This window comes from Aquila chrysaetos, chromosome 17 (assembly GCF_900496995.4).
Source record: "Aquila chrysaetos chrysaetos chromosome 17, bAquChr1.4, whole genome shotgun sequence".
Taxonomy (NCBI): domain Eukaryota; kingdom Metazoa; phylum Chordata; class Aves; order Accipitriformes; family Accipitridae; genus Aquila; species Aquila chrysaetos.
This window is the reverse complement of record NC_044020.1, coordinates 18,311,687-18,337,826: the sequence shown is the minus strand read 5'-3', so window position 1 is coordinate 18,337,826 and position 26,140 is coordinate 18,311,687. Positions and strand designations below refer to the sequence as shown.

General features: G+C 40.2%; 1 protein-coding gene across 2 annotated transcripts in view; it reads right to left on the bottom strand.

Annotated features, from left to right (window-relative positions):
* The window catches only part of SOX5 (SRY-box transcription factor 5), a 648,107-nt gene that overhangs the window by 306,554 nt on the left and 315,413 nt on the right, over positions 1–26,140 (bottom strand). The window lies entirely within an intron of this gene.

Below are 26,140 nucleotides of genomic sequence, written 5' to 3'. Positions count from 1 at the left end.
CTAACTTGAATGATTCTGCCTCAGACACAAATGTTTCTGTACCACTGGTCACTGTCATTTTCAATTCATTAATACATATATGTGAAGCAAGACCTGCAACACTCAGACTTTGGATACCCCTGTTGTAGTTTTTCTACACCAAACGTTGATAATATACTTTTAGTTTTGTCTTCTGTCCCTCAGAGGACTATTTAATCCTTGAAAGTACTCCTATCCCACAACCACTTTTCTAATAGCCCCTTGTGAAGGTCTTTTTAAAAAACTTTCTTTAAAGGGGAAAAAAAAGATCTAATGATTGTCTGTTACTATTTGTTGACAAGCTCAAGGAATTACCATTAGACATAATTTTTCTTTACAAAAGCTATGCTGATGGATAGCTATAGTATCACAATACTCATCTGTATGTCTCCTAATTTTATTTTTTATTACTATTTCAACTAATTTATCAAGTAAGGAAAGAAAATTCATTAGACTAATTCTCAGCATCAATTCTACTGTTCAATTAAAGAGAAGCAGAAAAATTGCTTTCTCCAACCTTACAGGTTAGAAGCCAATATTAAAGGAAAGACTACACATTAAGTTAGCAGGCCTATTTGAGCTCACCATCAATTTCCAGTAGCATATTCTGATATGTCTAACTTTACCTGATACTCTGTTGCTCTTCATTTGATAAGTTTAGCACCTACTTTTCCCTCACTTTTTTCTTTGACAGCAGCTAATCCTTAATATTGCAAAAGAATGGCTACAGGTTAGATTTCCCTCTTAAGTCTTCTGTGATAGAATATGACAAAGAAATAATTTGGTTTCTCAGCAAGCCCATTATCCTTCTTACCTATTAGTCTGTGTTACAATACCAAGGAAAAAATCCTTAACTATTATTCTCTGTTACAGTACTGAGGGAAAAATTATTTACAAACTTGATGTGGACAGCCTTTTAGAAAATATCTGAATTTACTCCTTGTATTTTCAGCAGAACAACCCATCCTCAAGACACTATGCTTGTTTTGGATGGGGTTGTCTTGCATTTCTGGCTAGCAATAATCACGACATCCTCCAGTTTTAAGCCACACCTATTCCAATAGCACACTTCCTTTCCTAATACTGTACACTGGGCAGTGCAAACAAAGTCTTCAAATAACTTGGAACCAAGTCCATCCCCTAGACTTGGTAAGCCCTCAGGGGTTGACAGACTTTCACTATACGTTGATTTACCGAGGGAGCCTACAAAATCAGAGCCTGTCTTTGTCAAGGCAGTATGAAACATCATCAGCTTTCTAAAGCTGAGGGAACTATGGCTTCCTGCATCAGGCAACTGGGCCAGGGATTTTGCAAGATGAAGCCACCATGTAAGAGTTTTGATAGTCTCCGTGCATGGTTGGACTAGCCCGTAGAAGAAATACAGTATTTTTTTATTAATGATCCAATGACCTGCATTTACAAATCTGACTGCAGAGTTTTGTATGACTACTCTGCAAAGCTTGCACTATTTTCATAGGCGGGAAAGAAAGCATGCGAAACCAGGATGGAAAAGTTTCAACATTAACCAAAACTTGGCAGGTTATTTTTTTGCTTTTAAAAACTACATAATTTTTATAAACCTTACAAAATATTTCCTTGCATTAGAATTTTAGCTGCAAACACTGCTTTCATTATTGGCAAATATACATAGTCTCCCTGCCACTGTCTCTGATATCCATACAGGACCTGTAACGTGACCCATCCCTAAAATACAGGATATTCAATGAAAAATTCTTAGTACTGTATTTTTAAACATTGTTACACACAAAATCTGTATACCGCAATGCTTGTTCATATGTGAATATTCAGTTATTAACATAACACAGTAAGTATACTGTATGGGGAGAACTACAGTGAGAAACAATCTTAGAAACAATCTGTTGGACTATTCAGATTCACAGGTTAACGAACACCAGGAATAACAGAAAGGAGGCTCTCCCCCACCTATGTGGGCAGTACAATGGCAACAGACCAATTATATACGCTTAACTGGATCCCACATCCTGTGGACACTGAATCCCATGCATCTTTGTTGCATTAGCCTGACTGCACATAGTCATTCTTTGCATAAACCAGGAGCACCTGTCTAGGATTTTCAGATGTTCAGCATCGGTTGCTTAAGAGTCAGATGTTGCTGAGCTGTTTCTGGCCATCCAAAAATCTCATAGATCACTGCACAAAGCAATGAAGCAGCTTATCACTGAAAGCCATAGCACATTGCCTGGTTCTTTACAGTTTGCATGTCTAGAGAAGCTTTCGGACTTAGCACATTCACTGAGTCAGTTACAATACAGAAGAGGATCCTTGTAAGCAACACACATGGGTCTCCTGGCATCATTCTAAACTGGAAGCTGACACTGACCATTTCCATTCCCATACTGGTGAGTAAAAGTTTCCTCACATTTAGACTACAGACAATTCTTACTTCTGGTGATCTAAAATATACTCTATAATATTTGAGGTGTCGTCCCTAACAGTGTGACCATACTCCTTGTACTTATGCCTTTATTCACAGGTAACCACGTAAGTATCATTGTTTTATCAAGTGTTTAAATACAGAGCTGAATGAAAGAAGTATTCACAGAAAGCATTCAGTTTGGGTACTGTGATCCATTTCAAACATCAAAAAAATACAAACCTAACAAAAATCATGAAAAGATAAGCGTGAAGTGCCTTTATGAATATAAAGAATCTATAAAGCCGTCACTAGGTGGGTCCATAGCAATGGATTAGACTTTGAGAGATGTTACATGCAAAACATTAATGCTTAAAACAGATGCAATACAGACCAAAAGAGAGTCTGGAAACGGGAAAGCAAAGTGGGAGAGATTCTTTCCTCCAGCTGCAGAGCCATCAGGCCTGGAAACCAAAGGCCTGAGGAGCTGTATTTTGCACTGGCTGCCCACCCTTGTAGATGCTTTCGTTAGGAAGAGCACAATTCAAATTATAACAGAAGTTACTCATGTTCTCTGGTAAGCAGGTCCACATGCTCACATAAAAGTGGTATTTCTCCTTTCTGTAGGAGTAAGGTTGAGGATCAAGGAAGGTATTTTTACAGACCCAAATCTCTGCATCTTCAAGCCAAAGGAGGAATGTTCCTAATTCATCCTTGAAAGTGTTTCTTTGGGGCAGCGAGTGGAAAGGAAAGCGTCATTTCTTAAATTACTTTCCTCTCGAACTGCCATAAGAGTCGGGTGTGGGTTCCAGGCAGAAAACCCATTATTTTTGGTCTGGTCACATTTATTCAGATCTAGCCAGACTTTAGCCAAGTAGGAAACTGCCTCAGCGTGGCCACCATGACAGCAAGGAAGGAATAACAGGTATTTTTACATTTCTGCTAAGCAGAAGCTCCTACCAGAATACAAAGATGATGGAAAACGTGGGTGGATTATTTGGTTCCAGCTGGCTCCACATCACACCGTAAGGAAACGCCACGATCTTTGACAGGTTCATATTAGCAAAAATCAAGCAAAAGATTATGGGAAGGCTTCCCATTCCATTATCAAATAATTTGGGGGAGGGAGAAGGAAGGGAGACTAGCAGTTTTTCTTTCTAAGCTATCAGGAACTGTCTATTTTTATGACCCTTTTAGTGTTGAAAGCATTGTCTGAAATAAAGACTAATCTCAAAGGACGTGAAAGCAAACCTATCGTTAGACTATTCAGAAAATGTAAAGCAGGAAGAAATGAACCATTTTCATCTGGTGGAGCTGGGCAGGGGAGGTGGGCTTATCTTACTTATTGCTATATGTGCCAGGGTCTGGAGGGCACCGCCAGCCCTGATGGACAGCCCCAGGGAACCCCCCCCCCCCCAAAAAAACACCCCCAGGACTCCCCCCCCCCCCCCCCCCCCCCGCCCCCCAGTTAGGACCCCATTTCAGCCCCCCCGGGCCATCAGCCCCTGCCCCAGCAATGCCGCAGCAGGGCCGGTCTCCAGCTCCCCCACATCCCTGCCCTGCCCGAGCCAGGCCCGCCCACGGGCCCACATCCTGGCCTGGCCTCGGCCGGCCCCATGGAGGTGCCCCACGCCTGGGGCCGGAGCTGCGCCGGTGCCCCCCAGCTGCGCTGCTCCCGGCTGGGGGCGGGACAGGCCCTGGATGCCAGGCCCTGGATGCCAGGCCCGGCCCTGCCGGCCTGGGGGGAGCCCCCATAGCTCCTGGCGCCCAGCGAGCCGCCAGCCCCTGCTGGCACCCTGACTATCGGCCCTACGTCGTCACCCACCTGCAACACAACCGATAACCGAACGCCAGTAACAAAACCCAACCAATAACCTCCGACACCTAAACCACATAAAAATCCACATCACAAGCACCTTCCTTATGGAGATGAGAGTGGGAACACGACGCTCGTACGTGAACGCGCTGCTCCCAGTTACAGGCGTAAGTTGTCCATATACAGAATGAGGTGCCTTAAACGCTAGACGGAGACTGATCTGTGGCAGTCAATAAGGAAGTAGTGGGGACAGTACTGAAGTAATATCCCCCCCAGTGTGTGAATTCACTGCTACTGAGAAACCGCTCCTTGCCCTTGGGCCTCACAATTCAACCGTTGCTTCTGCCTTTGGATCTTCCCAGGCCCTTGTTTTCCGGAGGAGAGAAGGGACCACCTCGTTCCTCTGAACACTGCCAGAGGAGGAAGAAGGGAGGGCAGCGCCTACGGCTCTCCCTGTCCCACACACCTAACGGTTCAATGACGAAGAATGACTGACTTCACCTGGGAAATGGAGAAGCTGGGGCCAGCTCTCCTCTGCCTGAAGGCTACAAACTCACACCCTGCTGTTCCTAAAGACTTGCTCCAACTGCCAGGCATTAAAGCTGCGACTACTGACCAGTCAAATGCAGTAAGTCTCTCTAGAAGCTGATGCAAGATGCAGAAAACTCACTTTGATGGGAAAGTTAAGTAGCACGATGACGACCCGCTAGCACAGCAGCTAAGGTACGCAACCGAGAAGATGGTCGTCTAGCTTCCACACTCTCTTCTATGGCCTCTTCCTTCATTTTACATTAAATGAGCACGGATGAAGTATTAAAATTGTTTCATTACCTAATTCATTAAGCTAGGAGAGAAATCTCTTTCTGCAGCCAATTTAGTCTTCTATTTTTTCTGGCCAGTTTGAACAATTTCATTAAAAGCATTACAGATCTCAGCCAATCCCAGATTCTCCTACATTCTGGTGGTTGGGCCACTTTCCTCAAAAGTGGGAAACGTACATCTGATCCCCCTTTGGCAAGGGGAGAGACTAACCCCCACAGAGCAGCACTTAATTTGTGGATCTGGAGAGATCTCTGAGGAAGGTAAGTGCTACACTGTTCACTTCTACCCAGACAGCAGCACTTCTGAGTCCACTTTATTTTAAGTTAAGGATCTCATGCAATTGGGAAGTTTCAGCACAATCAGAGTAGAAAGAAGCCAAGAAGAGGTTCTTGGGATCACAAGATTTCATTTAGGCACTTGGGCTCTGTCACTGTTCACTTTAAACACTTGCAGATCTGAGCCTAAGTGCAGCTCCAATTAAAGAGAACAAGATATTCCCTATGTAAAGAAAATGGATGTGGTTGGAATAAAACTCCCAGACAGGAAACAGGCTGGAAATACATGTAAACTCAAGAGTTTGAACCTGGCTTTTAGCAATCCCTTCAAATTAGTATCTTTGTTTCCTAAAAATACATGCTCGCTACAACTTTAATATCTGCTAAAAGCCATTCAAATGTTCAAGGAGTGGCAACAGTTAATTTTTGTTAAGTTCTACTGTCAAACCACACTAGGATATATGCAGAACTCATCACATGGTTCTTTCAGTACAGTTAAACAACGCACTCAGCCAAGACAACATAAGATAGCAGCACTATGGTGTGAGCTAAGTACTATTATATCATCAGGACACTCTCTCAAATGAACACTCTAAAGACACTTACTTAGTAATTTCTGAGCGATTTTTACTATAAAATTAACCCTTTTTTGATTTCAACATGCATCACCAAAAAATACATATCATATAATCTCTACATTCAGCAAAATGTAATTGAGGTGAAGATGAGCTGCCTAATAGTTTGAACAGGTGACAGTGGGGTAGGAACTCCCCAATTTATAATGCCAGTGCTGGTCCAGCTTCTTTCAGATCTTTAAGGTCTTGTCAACTCTAGCACTAAGTATCCCAACTCTAAAAAAAGTTTAGTATCTATTTTGTGGGGCTTCCAAGAGAATAAGCTAGTCAATGTTTTTTTACAGCACTTTCAAAATACAGGCTACTGCATAAGTGCACAGAATCGCTGAAAGAACTGACAATGGATCTGGATTCTCTCATCGAGAGACTATTTCCTTTGAATCACTGCTACTGTGTTATTAACTTCTCTAATAGATGGCAAGGATTTGTGAAAACCAAGACAAAAGTTCAGAATAGAGGTGGATCTCTGTGGGGCTATATTCTGCAGCTTGCTCTGGAGTCCTCTCATCAATCATCTGTTTACTAAAAAGGCAGAGATGGGGCAAAGGATGGAATACTACTTACTGGATGACCTGGAATTGTCATGAACGTTCATTTGAAGAAAACTCAATGTTTGTTCATACTTAGTTTGCATTCTTTGGGATTTATAGCTGTTCTGAAGAGATGAGGCTAACAGTGGTGGCCATTGTAGCTGATATGCTGTTTGGTGTGGTATTTGGATTTTGGTCAACAGAGGATTTTGCTTTATATGCATGTCAAATATGTTGATAAACCAGAAAAACCTTTGTTGCATATCTGATATATTTCATGTCAATAATGCTGAAAAAAGCCTCTTATCTTGTATTGTATACTATTTGCTTCCAATTAACCCTGAAGAGAGAAAAGCAGAGAAGAAGGCAAAAAGACCAACAAAACTCAGAACTTTTTAAGTTCTTCAAAAAGGTTCTGTTCAAACAGCAGTTCAAAGTATAGTCTGGTTCTTATTTTATCCTGAGTTGGCTTATCCATCCACCATAAGGACTTCTTTAATTCCTGTAAAACAACTGTGTGTTCAGGAGAGTGTCTATTCTGAAAATGTTTCTATTCATAAAAACGGTCTTGCTGAATTCTAGCTCTCCAGTATGTTTGCAACTCAATGTGAGATTTACTGGCTGACAGATAAAAGATGTCTTTTTCAAGCACCAGTCCTGAACACTCAGTAAGGGATCATAAAATCAATCTGGTTACCTAGTGGCTTATCCAGCAACAATAGGAATAGACAATTTGTTCACTGTCAATACGTGGACAACTCCATTGCGTTCGCTGCCTTCAGTGGGGCTGTACAGCCATGTGGAAGAGCCACATTGAGATGCCTGCTCCTGATGCACGAAACAAAGGAAGTTTCATACCACTGTTCTCTGAAGCTGCCGCTCGTACAGTGTGGAGCAGGGGTCGGCAACCTTCCAACGGTGATGTGCCAGATTGTAATTTTCTTTCCCAAATTAGAGTTTAAGAATGCTGGCAGGAACTTTGCAGGAGCCAACAGACGCTGCCTCTCAAAGAGGCAACATGCTGCCAATCAGCTGATTGGCAGTATCTTGCCTCTGTGTGAGGCAGGGGCTCTGGGCTCCCAGGGAATTAGGATCTCGGTAGGAGCCAGTGCCTCTCAGAGATACCTCCTGCACTGGCCTTCCTGTGTGCCATTCTAAATCTGCCCTATGTGATTGATGCCACGAGTGGCCAGCTCCTAGCTTCTATCCTAAAAATCTGTCCAGAATTCAAAGCCATATCCCAACTTGGGCACCAATTCTAGCGTGGAGGAAAAGGACCAAAAGAAAATAACATTTAACACTCCCTGAAGCTTGCAAAGTCATGGGAAATAATACAAACTTCCTCAGTCATGCAAGTTGATTTGTAACTCTTGAGTTTCTGTCCAGGGGCACGTGGGCAATTCCAGTGCCCAAACACACGTTATAGAGAAAAATTCACTTAAAATAATTACATGTGCCCTTCCACTTGCTTCAAATTCACGTACCTTTTTCGCTGTCAGGACTCAACAAACGTTTTCAATTAGTCAGAGTAAATACACATAAATGCAACACACTGGTTAGGGTAGAATAGATAACTACAAGCAACTCTGCACATTTTAAAATGAAAAATACTTGAGACAACAAACTAATTTTCTGAGTTTTTTGTTAAGACAGTTATCTGAGCTTAACTGAGACACAAAGACTACCATCTCTACTTTTTCTTCCAAAAAATATAAAAGGGGACAAGAGTCATTCCACCTCTTTCAGCTTTCGAGCGAGTATCTGTCATGTTTTGAAGGCATACAAATTGTGCGCGTAACCAGCAGCGCTACCATCAGCCACAGCGAAGAGATACAAGCGTGGAACCTTGCTCTCCTCAATTCTACACTTTCCAGCCAAATTGAGTAGTGATGCAATTGATAGAGCTGCCACTGGGTCCTCTTAGGGGCATTTAAGAGCAATGCTAGCTACTTCCCACCTTCCTACTTCCTTTTCCATGCAGGCTATAGTTCACAATCTTCCTCTAAGAATAGTAGTGGCTCTAACTTCTGTGCCACTGGCAGTACTTCACTGGCTTTTGTTCAGTAAATAGTCTAATTCTGCTGAGTTGGTAACAGCTGATATTGTTAGTGATATATTGTCCTAGCATTAAACACACTGTCATTTGGCAGGATGATTGACCAGAGTCTGAATCGTGGCAGAATAGTGTTTTGCAGTTAGTTTGGCATTTCTTTATTAAGTTCAGGTTAGATTCACTTAAGGAATGCGCTTGCCAGCTATGCCACGTTTTCGACTTTATATCCATCATGATGATTAATGGTCTATTTACAAAGATATTCATAATGAAATTCTTACCTTCTTTTTCCAGCCCAACATAAAACACACCTATCATTGTATTCTGTTGAAGCAAGCCAAATTCCATTAGAAACATTTTCAGACATCAGCATGGGATCTTTCCATACTCTGCACAAGTCCAAAACCTTCTAAACATGAGTGCATATTTTTAGGGATTGACATTGTTCAAAAAATGACACATTATACAAAAACACTCTTCCCTTCTTTGCTTTTTTCTCTCTTTTCTTTGCCTCTATGTTCCTCTAATTCAGTGAGCCACCTAGGAATATATGAAATTTTGAGCATCTGCCTCTATGCCTATGCAATTATCAGACCAGAACTATTATAATGGTAGTGCCTAGGAACCTCAGCCACCAGTGGATGGTAGTTGCTACATAAACACAGAGAAAATCATAGTTCCTGCCCCAGGCATTTTGCAAGTTATGAAACGAGGCAGCAGTTAGACTGCAGCGGTATGGAAGCAATGAAATACATTTGCTCAAGATCATTATGCAGTGGTCTCACAGAGACCTATCAAGCTTTTTTAGATATTAAGACAAACTATAAGTCCAGCCACAGTTTCAACAGCTTCATACACCTCACTGTCAAGCTTTGCAGACTACCATTGTTTTGTGGTTTATTGCTTAGGAATGGCTCAACTGTACCATTTCACCTTCTGCAGTAATGGACTTCCATCCAGGGCTGTCACTGCTACTTTGAAAGCTGAGAGTACAGACTCAGACACAGCTGTGCTATGAAGCAGTTATGAAGTAAAGAAGTTATTAATCCCTACAAGCTTATAAATCACCATGCCCAAATGCGGTACAGTTTCTCTAGTATATTTTACTCCCCCTCTGAAATATGAATTTCTCTTGCTCAACCTCCCTTATGATATCCACACGTTATTTTTTTTCTTAAGTACCTAGGGTCAGATTCTCAAAAATGCCTTAAAATGTAACTAGAAGATCACTTTTAGTATTCAAAACTGCTTACAGAAGTAGGGCTTAAGCACCTTTTAAAATCCCAGCTGACACTTTGATGAACCCCCCAGTGCCTAAATATCTTAGGCACTGACCCATCGTGCTAAAAAATTTGCTGAAAGCTTCCTCTTCTTCCCATACACAGCTCAGTGCTCTGTGACAATAACAAACCCTTTCTTCTTGGGTTAAATCTGGTAGCAGCCAAGTTTTCCCTTTAAGTATTTAATTAATCTTATTGCCAAAGTAGTCTTCTTGAAACCTTGATAAAGAGCCACTTAGCACTCAGAATTAAAATTTATAGGAAAGAAAGCTCGGACGGCATTTGTCTCACCTAACATTACACATCTTTAGTATAGCCATTAATATCTGAGCTAGGATCCATTCGCAGTTAGTGGAGAGAAGTGGGGTCTCACAGGGCAGAATTTCATTTGACCCATTCTAAATAACTACTAAAGGATTTGGTGAGTTACATCTCAGAAGCACCTGTATCTCAGCTTTGCCCAGAAAGGAAGAACAAATAACTAACTTCAGCATAGTATCTGCTTTGAAGACATCTGAAGTTAGGTGAGATGGATTGCACCACTGTGTCTGGAGGTTAAAACAGGATGTTAATAGTCCAGTTTTATGAATTCCTTCCTTTCTGTCATTGACTCCAAACGTAACCACCAGCAAATCATTTAACTTCTCAATGTTTCAGTTTATGTATCTATAAAAAAAGGTATATTATAGTGCTATTACATTCTAGATATGCTGCAGAGTCATAGCAAGGCAAAACTAGCTCTTGAAAGTGTGTTGAGAACCTCAGAGGGAATATATTAAATATGTGCAAACCATATTAAAGACACTACTAAAGAATGGGGAAAACAACTGACAAGACTTGGAGCAAGGAATAAAAGAGATTAAATTCCACTCGCTGCACATAAATGTTGTGAATAGTCTATCTTACAAATGTTTAGCATGTTGCACATGGCTCAAGAGATCTAATATTTCAAGGTGGATTTTCTCCACACCATGAGGAGAAGCAAAGAACTTGGTTAAATTGTCACTGACAGTTACGGAGCGTATGCAAGCTAGGAGAGTTTATTGTGCCGCGAAGCCTTGCAACAGTGTAAATGAAGCTCTTGTTGCAGGGTGCTAATCTTCTCAGAATTCTTATTAAAAATAGATGATTGCATGTTCTTCCAAACAGCCAGGGCATCAGTTTTTGATTTATGAAGCCCATGAGCATTGCTCCCAATGCATTTTTGCAAGCTTTTTATAAAAATGAAAGGGAAAAAAAATGAGGGTTAAGATGGCCATTTGCATGGATTATTTTTTTCCCCTTTTTCCCACCTATGGAAGTAGAAAGGAGACACATGTTTAAGTTGTTAGCCAAGACAACACAGTAAATTTTGTGTCTGGACTTGGCACTCTCCCAGTCTCTGTCTGGAAGCAAATGGTTAATGCTTTACACACAGCCAGAGGTGCTGTAAAGGAGGGAGGAATTGAGCACCCGAGGTGATTATAGCTGAAAACATGACTCTAATGTAGGGAAATAATTCATATTTAAATAATTGATTATTATCTACAAAGTTATCATTATAATCATGTTTATAATGAATGCATGTTTTACCAATTTGAAATAACTAAGTATTCTAATCTTAGCAAGCTTAAAGAAAGTCTGTTAATGAGATAAGAATATTTTCCTTTCTGCATATGTATTAACTGCTCTTTTTTTTAGTTCAGAGAAGATGCTTGCAAATGGATTACTCTGGGATGTGTTCTTGCAAATTCACCAGTGTGAGTGCAGGTAGTATCGGGAGGGAACACTGCTGGGAAAAAATCTAGATAGCTGTAGGTTTTAAATTGTGCCTGCTACTTCAAATTGATATGGCCTTTCCCTTCAGTTCATTGTGCCTTTCCTTCAGTTCAGTGGCCTTTCCATTCAGTTCAATGATGTCTTCGCCTCTTATTTCATTAGTGGCTGAGCCAAATACCACTCTTGAATATCTGTGAAGCATTTTCAACTCATGGCTGTGGGGTGCTGAACATCCTTATTTTAGTGGGAACTGATGATGCTCTTAGGAGCACATCCTTCGAGTTTCCTCAGTGGTATTTATTTTTCATTCTTCCCAGGCAGAGTACAACTTTTCCTTTCAAATGAAACCTGTACTATAAATATCAACACTGTAGTCACTTATAAAACTATGCTCATACTGTGTTAGGTGTTAACTTCCACCAAAATCAATGGAATTTAGGAATTTAAATCTCTTTAAGGATTGGGGATTTAGTCTAATATAATGAATTCTAAAGGTATTACACTTTGAAACCAACTGGCAAATACAGTCACCAGAGAATATTCCTGCTTACTTTACAAACAAGGCCTCACATATTCTACATTTCACCTAGGGTTGGTGAATCACTGATGGCGTAGCAACATCATCTATACACTTACGGTGAACAGCTTGACACATGGCAGGCAGACACCTTCCCCATGTGCAAACCTCACAGTTGTGGTCAACAGATGGATTCAAATTCAACATATTTGGCTTGAATAGGTGGAAGACTGACAACAGGTACTTTCCTGGATGTGGATTCGGGACCTTTTCATCTGCTTCCCTAATAGCTTACATCAGCGCATGGAACTGTTCCCCTTCAGGTCACGATAACAAAGGGCACCAGTTCTTCCCATATCAGATCAAAAGGAACACTGTGATACAGAGATCACCCTTTAGGTTACTATCTGTCCAATTAGATGGATTATGATGGATTTTTCTGTTGTGTCATTTGAGGAATTCAATTTTATGAATGTATAGAATTTCAAAGCTTTTAAAAATAACCTAAAAATACTGTTTTGCCCATTTTTGCAAGATACGCACTACTTAAAATGCCATTGTTTTGCCACATGGCAAAACCCTGATTACCAGTAGTAGACTGATCCTTCAGGAAAAGAAGTAGTCTTCTTGTTACAATACTGCCATTGTTGAGAGACAAGTTCCCCTGATAATCATAATCGGTACTTGATGTTCCAATTAACACCACTGAACATCATTTTTTTGGGGAGTATGTAAACTGAAACAGTACTTTTACTTTTCCTAATCACAGTGCTGCTCATTTGTGTATTCTAGCTCAAAGCAGGAATCTGGACTAAACTTATATTTGTCAAAATACCAGGAGTTAAGCTCTGGCTGAAAGTTACACATTGCACGTGTAATCACACGTGTGTGTGCAAGAGAAATGGAAAAGCAATGGGAAGTCAGGAAGCAGAGCCATTTCCAGTATCATAGCCATTCTGCCCCTCCTCATGTCTTCCCTCCCCTATTTTATGAGCTCCTGGAAAGGGGAAGTCTGGGAACAGGCCTCCTCAAGAAGCAGTGCTGCTATGGAGTCCAGAAGTACCAGGAAACAAAACAGAAGCCCTGGGGTCTAATAACCAACACGCAGTTTCCGTGGACTTTTATCCACTTAGAATGATTATTTTAACAGCATTCAAAAGACTAGTGTATACACTGATACAGGCTACAGTAGCAGGGATTATGCCTTTGCCTCCACAGTGAGCATATGGAGAAGCGGTACCCTTCAGTAAGGTCTGTGGAGACAAAGAGAAGACATGCATTAGACATGTCTCAGGCTCACAGCCAATCCTTCTTCCAACTTGGTAGGGAAGTCAGCTACCCCGTGCTTTCCTTCAGTTCCCAGTAATAAACTTCTACCGTTTAGTTCTTACAGAGCATAAAATAGTTGCTCACATGAACAGCAGTATAGTATCAGTGTCCTGCAGTCTCAGCCCAAATACATCTTAGTGGCTGTTAATTGGTAGCTTGTCATCCCAGCCCTTTTCCTAAATAGTAATGCTCACCTTCAAATACCCTTAAAATTGTCTTTGAAAATGAGTTCACATTGCTGCCATTGTTAGTTCAGAAGATCTATCCAATTTCAGGCTTTTCATGTTTATTAATTAAAAGGTGACTGAAAATGACATTATCAAAGCCTGCATTAAATTGCTCTCTTTGTTTTATGATGGTTAGAGGTCCCCAAATGGAATTGAAAAGGCCACATGTGTTACAATTATTATTTTTTTTTAAGCAGACACCACTTCGTCATCATATACTAGATTCAAAGCTAGAGGCCACAGTCAAACACACAAAAGAATAGCTGGCTTTTTTCTCTTTCAAATTATTGATATGTAAGAGAGAGGACAGAGTAATTGTTTAATCACTGGCACATTGCTTTAAATCTAATTCTCAGCACACACAGAGAAAACACAAATGGATGGAAAGGGCACTGAGGCATTTGAGTTGATTGATGGCAGGTCAGTGGCCAATGCACAATAGTTGAGATATAAAACGTAGCAAATTAAGAGCATCACATTCCGAAAGCGTTATATGAAGCTGATCTCAACCAGAGAGATAGTTAATACTATTAAAAGGTGGAAATACTAGCCAATGCGCTCACCCAGCTGAAGTGTGCAATATTATATAATGGATTGCACTGGGAAAGAAAAGGTAGGAAATTGAAGATGGGGTATATTTTTGCTACTCTTCAGAGCACTTGCTTTGAAGCAGTATTTGCTTATTTGAATAAATGTTATGCTCCAGAAGTTGACCCTTTCAATTAAAAAAAAAAAAAGACAGTGTTACTCATGAAAAGCAGTCCCAATGGCCTCAAAGAGTACAGGCAAGCCATCCAGCTTTCAAGCTAAATTCATGTACCTCCTAAGTCCATCTACACAGCAGGTAACTTTTTACATAGCTAATATTTTGTTCCTACTTGACATGCACAGCACTCTACTAATCCGGCCGATCCACTTGGTCTCAATAAAAAGGCAGGAAGAAAGTCTCCGTGGTTATTACACTCTCTGAGGTTTCCTAACCACTTCATGTAATTAGTTCTGAGAAGTTTTAAAAATGCCTTTTTCTTTCCTATTCCTGTGATATGCATTAGATTTTTAACGTAAATATTTCATGTTTGCAGATCACAGGAGACCATACAGCTGAACTGATTATAAAACCTAGTAAAGTTTAGAACAACACATAGCAGGCTAGTAGCAGGCACTCCTGGAGGTTTATGAGGACAAGAAGTCCCCAGTTTTCTGATGGCCCTCTGTGGATTTTGATGTCAGAGTAGCACGAAAGAGCAATTATGAAGTTTTTTAAAATGTATTATTAGGCTCTGGTTTGAATATGTACTGGAGGAGAAAGTCGCTGTCAACAGCTGGAGAGTTAGCGGCTGACAGAAGAATCAACAGAGCTCTGGAAAACCTCTGGAAGTGCAGCTGGAATCGGGATCACTCACAGAGCTGTTCAAGCTAACTGTGGGAACTTGGGGGATAAATTTTTTACATCTTTTTTTATGATGTAAGGTGTTACTGCTCAGGGCTACAGTCCCGGCTACTTTTTATATCCACATGAAACTCTGTGGGCTGCCAGGACTCCAGCACTGTTTCAATACTCAGATCTGAGAACTCATGTTATAAGGGAGCTACAGGCTTTCACGCATGTATGAAATGTGAGTTAAGAAGTTTCTTCAAATTAAAGTTCTTGTGAATCTGTTCATGTCGATGGAACCAATTTGGCTACTTATCAAAAGTGTATCAGAATCTGCCCTTTGATTGCCAGGCAGAAAAGATCAGGCAGTGAGCTGCCTGATCAAGTGATTTGTTATGACCTAATTGTATATTTAGATGTAAATGTTGCCTTTGGATTTGCCTGTAAGGGCACAATTTGACCCTTTCCTTTTTTTTCCAGCTGAAATGAAATTATGCCTAAGTAACACATCAAAAGAGGTAGGAATTTGCAGTTGGCACCATTTAAGGATTAGTATAGTCTATTGATATTACATTAATCAGATATTCTTCCTGTTCAAATGATTCAAATCTTTTTTCAGGACAGAGAAAAGAAACACGACTTGTAGTGGAAATTAAGAGGTGACCCAGCCTTCAGCTGAAGCTTTTGCTCTTTTCTTGACACTACCTAGCACAAATGACAGGACTGGGAGAAAGCCCAGCTAAGAATACTCCCAGACCAGGGAAATGTACCAAAGTAATATATCGCTCTCTGATTACTAATTCTGAGTAGTGATTTCAATTGGACTGTTGCTTGTTGCAACATTCAGCAAATTATCTTCAGGATTGGGACTGATAATCCTAATTTTGTCCAAGGAACTAAATGGGCCAAGGAATGAATCATATGGAGAACTACCTGTTTGACTATAGTAGAAATCTATCATAAAAACAGGGCATTTCTGTAATACAGTGTGGCTGAACTTTGCTGCTGAGTGTGGTATAGCAGCTCTGTGAATGAACAGAGAATTTCAGTCCCCAGAGCTCAATTCATTAGCCTACACAAGCACTAACATTATTTCTTTGAAACAGAGGAAGAATGGGACTATTTCACAGGTATTATTGGCTTCATATACACGTACAATATAATAGAACATACTACATTCATATATTTTAGTTGGAGATATCTGGCTATTAACAGGGAACATTTACGATTAAAAATACATTACCCTCACCTAAAAAGGTCTGGCTTAACAAGTGAAGGCTGTTTTCATGATGCCTGGAAGTTTAATAGCCTCGGAAAATTATCACAGATCAATAACATGTTATCTTCTATGATGGCTAACCATTTCGCTCTCCGTTTATAAAATAATACTTTTCTTAAGAGCACCAGGTCAAGGCTACAAGTTGCAGCTTTACTCCCTAGATGCACTGCTTTCCTTTTCAACTGAAACTGCAGAGAAAGTAAATACTGTCAAATCAGACAGTGTTCCAAACAGCCATCATGACAACTTCATCTTAGTATGTCAACATACCAAGTGTTTCTCCTAGATACCTCGATGGGCCAGATTCAATGACCCCAGAGCCAGAGTAACTTTCAGTGCTAGAAGCAGCTCTTCCTGCTGGCTAGATAAGAATAACAACGAAAAAGATGTTCCTTAGAGAAACTAAGGAAGACTGAAAGAACCAATGAAAGAGGAAGAAGAATGGACATGCAGAGGGGGATGCTGGAAGGAGGCAAAAGGGAAATGCAAAAAGAAAGAGGTTAAAGAAAACTACGGGATGTGTAGATAGCAAGCGAGGACGGGACAAGAATTTGAGCTGCGAGAGACTGAGTTTATACCCAAAGCCCTCAAATTTTCAGTCAGTCTCCTCTTTTATTCAGACTTGTAAACACACGCAGCTTGCTCTGCCATTCTGCTGTCTGGCAGGACTGACTCTTCCCAAAGAGATCCCTTACACTACTTCCAGAGGCACTGAGGCCACCCAAGATCTTGTTTTGCTGCAGGCCTAACCCTCTTTGAGCAGTTTCCTTTCATACCGGGCCTGGCAGGGTTTGCCTTTTTTGTCACACTATTAGATTCCTGCAGCTGCTCTGCAGTAACGCTCCAGCCACTACAGGCCATACAAGGAGGGGGATACGCCAGAAAGGAGTCAGGTAAAACTGCTACCTTTTTCCAGATGCACATTTAGAGATACAATGCTAGGTAACTGCATTCATCCCTAGTCAAGAAAGCCCCTAGCAGCCAACTCTTGCCAATAAAAGCTACTGCAATAAATTTTTTTAAGTGCTACAGATATGGGAAAGCCTGAATGATCAGAAAGCATTTTTGGTTTTTTGTTTGTTAGATCCAAGGAGACAAGCTGTTATTTTATTGCTCTGTGTAGATGCTCCTACTTTGATGGACAAAATGTCTAGAACAATTGGACCACAAAGTGACATAAATCCCAACAGAACAAAAATATATCCGTTACCTACGGTATGTCCAGAATCAATCTCTGTGAGGGATGATCATGGTATTGACCTGAGATCTGTCAGTACATTTTGCTCTGAGAAGTCCCTAGTGCTTGTAGACAGAGCCCCTGTGGGGGTTATCTTTCATGTACACCAATACGAACTGAACACTAAAAACTTGCCTTGTGTGTGTGCTTTTCTTAGCCAGATTATAACAATTAATGTCTATTGAATTATCAGCTGGATACAAGTTGGGCTAAAAGCAGGGCATGAAGGAAATGAATATATATGGTACAAAGAATCCGTATCACCAAGTCCTAAGTGACTGAGACACTAAGCAAGTCACTCCACAATATAAGCCTTCTCACCTCAGTGCTTGGTCTACCTGGACAAACTCCAGTCAATATCTGAGTAAATTTGGCAATCAGGATGGCAGCAGAAAGGAATCAAAAGCTGAACAGGGGATAATCAACAACAGAAAACCCTTGTTGCCTAACGCATTGTAACTTCTAGTTATTAGAAAGACCCTCATGTTCATCTGGAATTAATATAATCAGGTTTTTTTCAGACGGTCATTTGGTCTCTGGGGAAAACAGAAAAGAGTTATTTTATCTCCTTCGACAAAGGAAGATACATCCAGTCTGAGTGCAATAATTGCAAGTGGACTAACCACACAGAATTGCCTTCAAAGAGCACATCATCGCCCAGACCCAAATAACCCATCCATGCCAAAGAATTAATTCATGTACCAAAGCAGAGTTCTGCTGGAGGGAAGAAAAACCTACAGAACACAAACCTTGTCATGTAGCCCAGCGTGATGTAGATGGAAGAATCACCCTCCTTGTTCCCCTGGACACTAACCAAAATAAAGTCAGGAATTTTAGTACGCTGCTGACTAATAGGATTAAAACCAGGTACATGAAATTTGAGAATGTCTCCCAACACTTAAGGCTGTCTTGGCAGTCTGTTCATCACACGCGAGCGAAACCATGGTATAAGAAGCAATGTAACAAGCTGAACACCATAGCCCAGGGCCTCCGTGCAATCAGAATATCTCTATCATCCTGTTGTTTTCTTGTACACCCAGGAAAACTGAGATCAGCTGAACAGTCCACAACAGAGCACTCAAAAGAAATACATATGCTGCTCCAGTCTTTAAAGGAGTCAGAATCCCAGCTCTCCTTGAAAATAAGAGGGAAATTCAAAGTGAGTTACTCTGCTTGTGACACATGTTATTGCTGGGGCGGCTAGTACCTCGCCCCTAAGAACCATACGACAAAATCTTTCTCTGGCCAGGATCCTCAGCACTCATGTCACATAGTTTGAGAGCCAAAGAGAGGAGAAACTCACAGACAGGAGATGGCAAAGTTCCCCCCAGAACCCCAGCGTTCTACCCCATGTCAGTACAGGGTTGAGCATGTGTTATAATCCCGAAGACACCTGGTAATGCCAGATTTAGATTGCTTTCAGACCTTGTGATAGTGTGCACTTGTGGCTGATCTCATGACACAGTTCAGGCTTGGAAGCCACAGTTCAATTTTCCAAGAATCAGTGGTTACCCAGCCGTATTCTGTGGAGAAGTATAGCATCTGGGGGACACTAAGTTCCTTTGTATTTGCATTTTTAAAACACTTTTAAGTCTGTCACAAAAGGTTTTTAAATTAAAACACTTACCATAGAGACTAGAACTCTTCTTGATCAGCATAAACATGTATAACTGCCTTAAACTCTTATACACAAAGATGATTTTTACCTGGCATTCTGCAGCCATTCCAAGTTTTAGCATCATAACAGCTTAGAGGATGGGACATGGATTGTACATTACAGTGTCTGATGCATTAAAAAGGGGTTTTTTAGTCATTTTACAGTACATCTGCAGGAGACTACTTTCAAGCTGGGACTATCACTACATCAAATTGGAATAAATACATATTTTGCATGCTTATAAACACACATATGCAAAGTACAAATATATACACTGTGTACCTTTCTGTAAGAACTCAAAGAATTTTTCAAGCATTGGTCGATTAACCAACGAAAACTGCAGAAATGGACACAAATATTCCCATATCCACTCTATAGTGGAGTAAAGTGAGGTAAAACCCCAACAGTGAGAGAATTCCTGGCTCCCAGACTGACAGGAGTACTGAGTGCCAGTCCTCAGCCAAAAGCTCACCTTGGCTTCTGCTATAGGGCTTGCTTCTGCCCCAGCACTCTTGTGGAAGATCCTACAAAGCACTTACTCATATTTAATCAGGTAAGTACTCTGGACCTTGCAAGATCAAGCCTCAATGAAATATTTAAGAGAGATGCATACAAAACCAAAGGTAACTGACATCAGAAATAACCAGGGAGTCTAACAAATTACTTTAAAAGAAAGGAAATCTTCATAATGATATAAAGAGAGAAATCAGCTTCTAGGGGGGAATAATGAGCAAAGAAACAGTCAAATGTTTTATATTTAAATCTGATAGATGACGTGTGCTCAAACCCTGCAATTTTGTACAATAAACATCACTGCAGAGGATATATGGACAGCTGAAACAATCACATGAAAACTCAGGTTGCAGTGGGAACTGCTGAGGTAACTTCAGCTACAGCGGCACAAAGGTTGCTCCGGTTTACCAAGTCCCATATAGATCAAGCTACTGTTAATTTCAAGAGTGTTTTATCACAGCTGGGAAGAATTCATACCATAGAAACCTTGGCTTTACAAAAATAGTTTTTTGAAGTATGCTAATTATTTTATAAGTGTACAATGACTGAAAATACTTTAAAGGTAAACAGAAACAAGAGTGGATTGAGGCTGTGCCTTAAAATTGAGGTAGGAGACCTTTCGGTAGAAGCACACAAACATTTTCAACACAGCTTTTCATGGATTAATACATTATGTTTCCTCTTCTTTTTTTTCCCCCTATAGAGTTGCATCAAAATTTAATGAGCAAGAAAATGTAAGGAAAAGGAAAAATAGCTATGGACTCATTTAGACAACAAAGATTTAGTGGCCATAAAAAATCCTGAAGTTGTCATTATTACTGTTTACATTACATTAGCACTCAAAATATAATGCACACTTTACAAACACATAGATATAATCTCTTTCCTAAAAAAAACCCCAAAACTTTCTAAAGACAATGAGAATGAGGACCCGTACCTCCTTGAAAAATGTAACTTGTTTGGCTGGGTTTCTAGTCAATACCTATGGCTTTATTCACTGGTCAGTTGTGCAGCCAAACAAGTGAGCTTTCTAATGGTACGCAGCCACAGTTTTATGGCATGGTTGTTTCTGTGGTGGAAATATATTAACTCAGATATGCAATGCCAGTTACAAAATATTTTTGAACTGGTTTGCTTCCTTGATTCTTCTACGCTGTTGCAAGAGAGGAAAGCTCCCAAACTCCCTGCATTTTTATAGACCCTATATAGGAATAAAAATAAACTAATTTAAAAGCAAAAGCAAATTCAGACATTTTAGTTTATGGATTGCCGTCATTACTGAGGCTTGCTGGTCATTCCCAGCAGCCTTCCGCTCCCTCCCTGAATGCAAGGGCAGAACCATAAATGACAGAACAAGCTGCCTTCACAAGCTGAGGTGATACTCATACAGATTGCCCTCTCCTATGCCTGATGTCCCAAGCCTTGCATAATCTTGGTCAGTTTGAGATAGAGACAGACAAAATGATTGCAGAGAAGATTATCTCATCCCTTTGCTCATGTTGACTTTTCCAGGCCAGTTATTAATGTCATTTGCATCATCTGGAGCAAGGTACTATGCAGTATGCTGGAAACTCAGCAAGAATATAACCCAGGAAAAGAAAGGTCCAAACAGAAACTCACTCAGAAATTCTGACAAACATGACTATAGGCATTGCCATACAACTATGATGTGCAGAACAGAATCCTGATGGACCAGTCATAATGTATATAAATACTGATAGATCAGATCTGCCCAAAGACGGCACATTTGTTGGAAGACAGATGTATCTGCTGATGCTTAAATGCACAAAGAGACAGAGATCACAAATTGGTCATGCAGTTTGTCTCTATCCATCCACTACTGCAGTTCCCTACTCTTCAGCAGCACCTGAAGGAAACTGGAACCAGAGCCAGTGCTCAGACACGATGATCTTCAATGTCCAAACAACAGCTAACATAAAATTCAATTCAAGCTACACTAAAGGGCATGTTTTCAGCATTTTTGGGGGGGATGATGCTTGGGGATTTAACTGCAAAACTCCCATTATTAATAGAAGTCGCACAGCTAAATCCCCACATACTCTAGCGAAAATATCGCCTTACATTTCTCTCTGGTACCACTCCTGATCTGTGCTGACAGCTCTCTCATCATGAATAACATTATGTCAGGCTGCCCAATGATTCCTGAAACTGTCAACAATGTTTAAAGTCAAGTTCTCCAAACTTTTTAAAACTTAATCATCTTCACTCTGGAAGCATAAAAGTTGAATGCAATAGAAAATGTGCAGATTCACAGCAAGTTTTATTGACTTGCTGGCCAAAGACTTCATCTAGCTGCTGAAACATTTACATACTACAAAGCACTGTCTCTAGAAAGACTGTCCTTAAAGGCCAGAATATACATGAGATGGCAGGAAGAGTTGAGAAAGTATGGAGAATAGTGCATAGCGTACTTGATTTTCAAGCTAAATTACTGAAGCATTCAGTCATTGCAATGTATGCAATCAGCCTAGTTTGGGGAATTTTGTAACACCATATATAAGCACAGCTGAGAAAGAAAAAGTCTTGAGAAATCTTAATTTCCTTGTCTTTTTCTGTTTAAATCTGACTTACAATATTGTCACTTTTCAAAGTGTGGAAGACCATCAATCCCTCCATTTCCTTTCATTTGGGTTTGGGGTTTTTTGTTTGGTTTTTTTTTGTTTGTTTGTTTGTTTGTTTTTTAATTACTGGTCATCAATGTGATGAAAAGTTCCAGATTGAAAGCTTGAAGAAAGAGTAATCAATGTATGCAGGTCCACAGGGGGCACTAGTAAAGAAAATACCACCAAACAATCTTCTAAAAGGAAGCCAATCAACTTGACATTTTTAAACAGCTCAATTAAAAATAAATACATATATAAAATGTTTCAAATTGAGTGCCTGGTAAATGTTGTATATACTTTAAACGCCTATGTTTTACATTCTGTTTTGTTAGTTTTGCACTCCCCTTTTGTTGTCTAGAAGGGTGTTTTCAGGAAGAATGACATTAACTGGCACCCCAGACTGGCAAACTATTGACCTACACACAGCCCAGCACACAACTAAATATTAGCAGGATCAGGAGGAGAATAAAACCTCTCAAAAGTGTATGCAACAGACAAACAGATAGCAATGAACAGAAAAACTATTTTTTTTTCCTGCGCAGCTATTCATTGTACATGAATTATAGCAGGTGCAACATTCCAAGACATAAAAAAAAAAAAATAAAATTATTTGCACCTAGAAGATGGCTTTGTAAACCTGCTCAGGGAGAACTGCTGTGGGACGTGACTTAGAGTACCATGAAGTATCTACTGCAAAAAACCTCAACTGACTGCTAATTTTCTGTTATGAAATTTTTTTTTTCAAAGTTCATAGTACTTCCATGAAAATGAACCCTTTCTCCTGTCATCATCTATCACAGGAAGTATGTGCATGTTGGTAAACAATAAGCAGGAGACAAAATCCTAGCAAGCTCATAGGAAAACCCGTTTAACTGCCTGAATTTTACAGACAGCCACTCAAGATTTCAGGAGTTGATCCAAACTGAACTGACTTTCTGAGTCTTCTAAGATTCACCCTTCATTATTCACAAATCTTCCAGTGTCTGTGCTTCTCTCAAAGCTGCAACTCCTCGAATCAAGTGATCACATTAGATCACATTGGGCTTCACTTTTTAAAACTTGAGATTTAGTGTTAATGCCCAGAATGCATCAGCTGAATACACTGAAGAAGTTCAGAAACAAAAAGGCAAAGAAAAGGGATGCACGATATATTAGTTTATAATACCAGGACTATTATGCCAAGTTTACATTTTGGGACTTCATTTATGATTTTTGAAGAGTCTTTGCTGGCAACACTTCTATTTTATCCTATGGACTGTTGAACCAAAGCATATTAATGAAGCAGCCAATAAAATCTCTGTGCACTGTACTGAACTTCTTTTCAAAGATTTCTAACATATGTTTTGTGAAGAAATAGAGGGTGTATCTGTCAGCTTCTCTCAAGAGCTAACAGAAAACAATTTCATTTGCAGAGGAAGGCACAGGTATTCTGTTGGTTCCATATTTACCTTGGAAACCTTTTATACCAAGGATATTTCCTCAAAATCTGTTTTTACTGATCTTTTTCACTTTTTAAGGAGCAGAAAGGGGTAGAAGTAGAATGGAGAAAGAGTCTCACAGAGGGCCCACATGATAGGGCCTGTCTTCAAGAAAGCTCTTATCTGTAGGAAATTTATTCAGTCACGAGAATCTAAACATAGCTCCCTGTTCACACAGAAAATAAAAATGACACACAAAAGAAGTACTTCTCTCATTTTGGCACTGGGTAACCATGGATAAAAATAAAGTAAGGAAGAAGTAAAAGTGATCAGCGACTGTTTCCTTTAACTCCTTTTCAATTGCTGCCAGTCAAGCCACTGATGTGATGTGGCCTAGAAAGGGATAAACCACACTACCATCTACAGCTCGTGTATATAGCACACTGGTCTCTTATACTGTATTTGCTACCTAAGTAACAGAAGAAGGATTTTCTAACTCTCTTTGCCTCCCCTCCTTTCTTCTCTTTTGTCAGGAAAGAGGTAGCTGTATTAGTGAGAGAGACACAGAGAGGTGGTTACTCATTAGCACCACGTCGTCTGACAGCCAACATGCACCAATAATTTTGTCATCTCAGTGAATCCAACCACGGTGTGCATCTTCAGTGTTTGCCAATAACTGCACTAACTTTCAATCCTTTAACATATGAACTCCCTCTACCAAACAGATACAGGATTTAATGTTGTCCAGAAATGTGACCAAAATGTATTTAGATCCAGCCTATATTGTTAAGTAGAACAATAACAACAAGGGAAATAACAAATAGATATATAGAGAAAGTTATTGACAGTGAGGGTGGCACAGCATTGGACCGGGTGCCCAGAAACTGAATAAGACCCTGAACTACCTCCCAAGTTGGCCCTCCTTTGAGTAAAGGGTTGGACCAGATGACTTTCAGAGGTTCTTTCCAACCAAAATTCTGACTCTAACTATGGTTTAAACAGCCAAACTATCCACTGCTAGTGGCTAGTTATGGGGTTGCTTATGTGGCAGACTGGTTGCACATTTGCAACACGTCCTATTCTCCCAGGGAAATTTCTCATTAAGCTGAAAGAGAAGGTAAAATTGTCTAAAGAAGTGCTAGACCAAGAAACATGAACTATTGTATCTTGTCCCTCCGAGTTCTTCACATCTCCTTAAACTCCTATATGAAAAATAATTACCGATTCTTTACTATAGAATAACACAGAAATAACACAGATCTTTGTCCTTGCAATGATTATTCAGAAATTGTTTTGGTAAAGGAGTAGGTTTGCCAAGACAGAATTCATTCAGGAGCTGCTTCAAGCTCTGCTGAACGTTTATATCAACTTTTATGCAATCTGACATTCCCCAAAAGAACTGACAGTAATGGACTGGAAATGCAGAGAAACCATTACACAACAGAAAAAAGAGTTTCAGAAGAAGTGGAATTTAAGAGCTAAATTTCTTAAACTGGCTCTGATAAGGGACTGGCCTGAACAGAAACCCTTTGAGGAACTTTCAGACTAACAGCTCAAGATGACACTCTGTGTTGCTCCAAAATGCAACACAGAAGTTGTGATGTAAGGCTGCAGCAATACTCCCTTCTGGGTTTTATTTTGTCAGATTTGACGGACCTGCACAGACTTTATACCAATTAGCAATAAAGACAGAAAGACCTTCCAGGGAAGCATCAGTTTCCAGGAGTAAGGTCGTGGCACTCCTCTCTGGAAATCTGTCCCCATCCCATGCTCCAGGCGGTTTTAGGTGGGCAGCAGTCCACTGGTGCTACAGCTTGTGAAGTTGCAGGCTGCAGTGCAGAGTATCTTACCTTCACCATCTCTAAAACACCAGCTGGTTGGGGCATTAAGAAGTCTCAACTGTAAACCAGGTCTATCTAGACAAGTATATAGCATTGCAGACCTTAGCAACAGTGCCAGGACATGAAAGGAAATGTGGTCTTTTGCAGTTCCTTTCCTTGGAATAACAGATCTCCTCCATTTCAAGAATATGAAATGGATCTAAGTGTAATTAGAAGTGCACACATAGAAACAGAATTCCTTCTTATGATGACAGTGGCACAGAATTGCCAATAAATGCTTCAGCTTTTATATTGGGGATGAAGCAGATATTGATCTTTCCTAAAACTTTTAACAATTCCCCAGGAGGATCTTTCCATCTCTGTGCTTCAGGACTCAGCAAAGTTCTTCATGCCTGGGCCACCCTGGAAATTTTTTCTAAAAAGGTTCGTTTGTTTTTTTTTTTCCTTGTTTCCCAATTTTCTGAGCCCAAGTGAAACCGTATCAGACTAAAACATACTCTTGTTTCTCCCTAGCAGTCACTTAAACTGTCATTGCATTTTC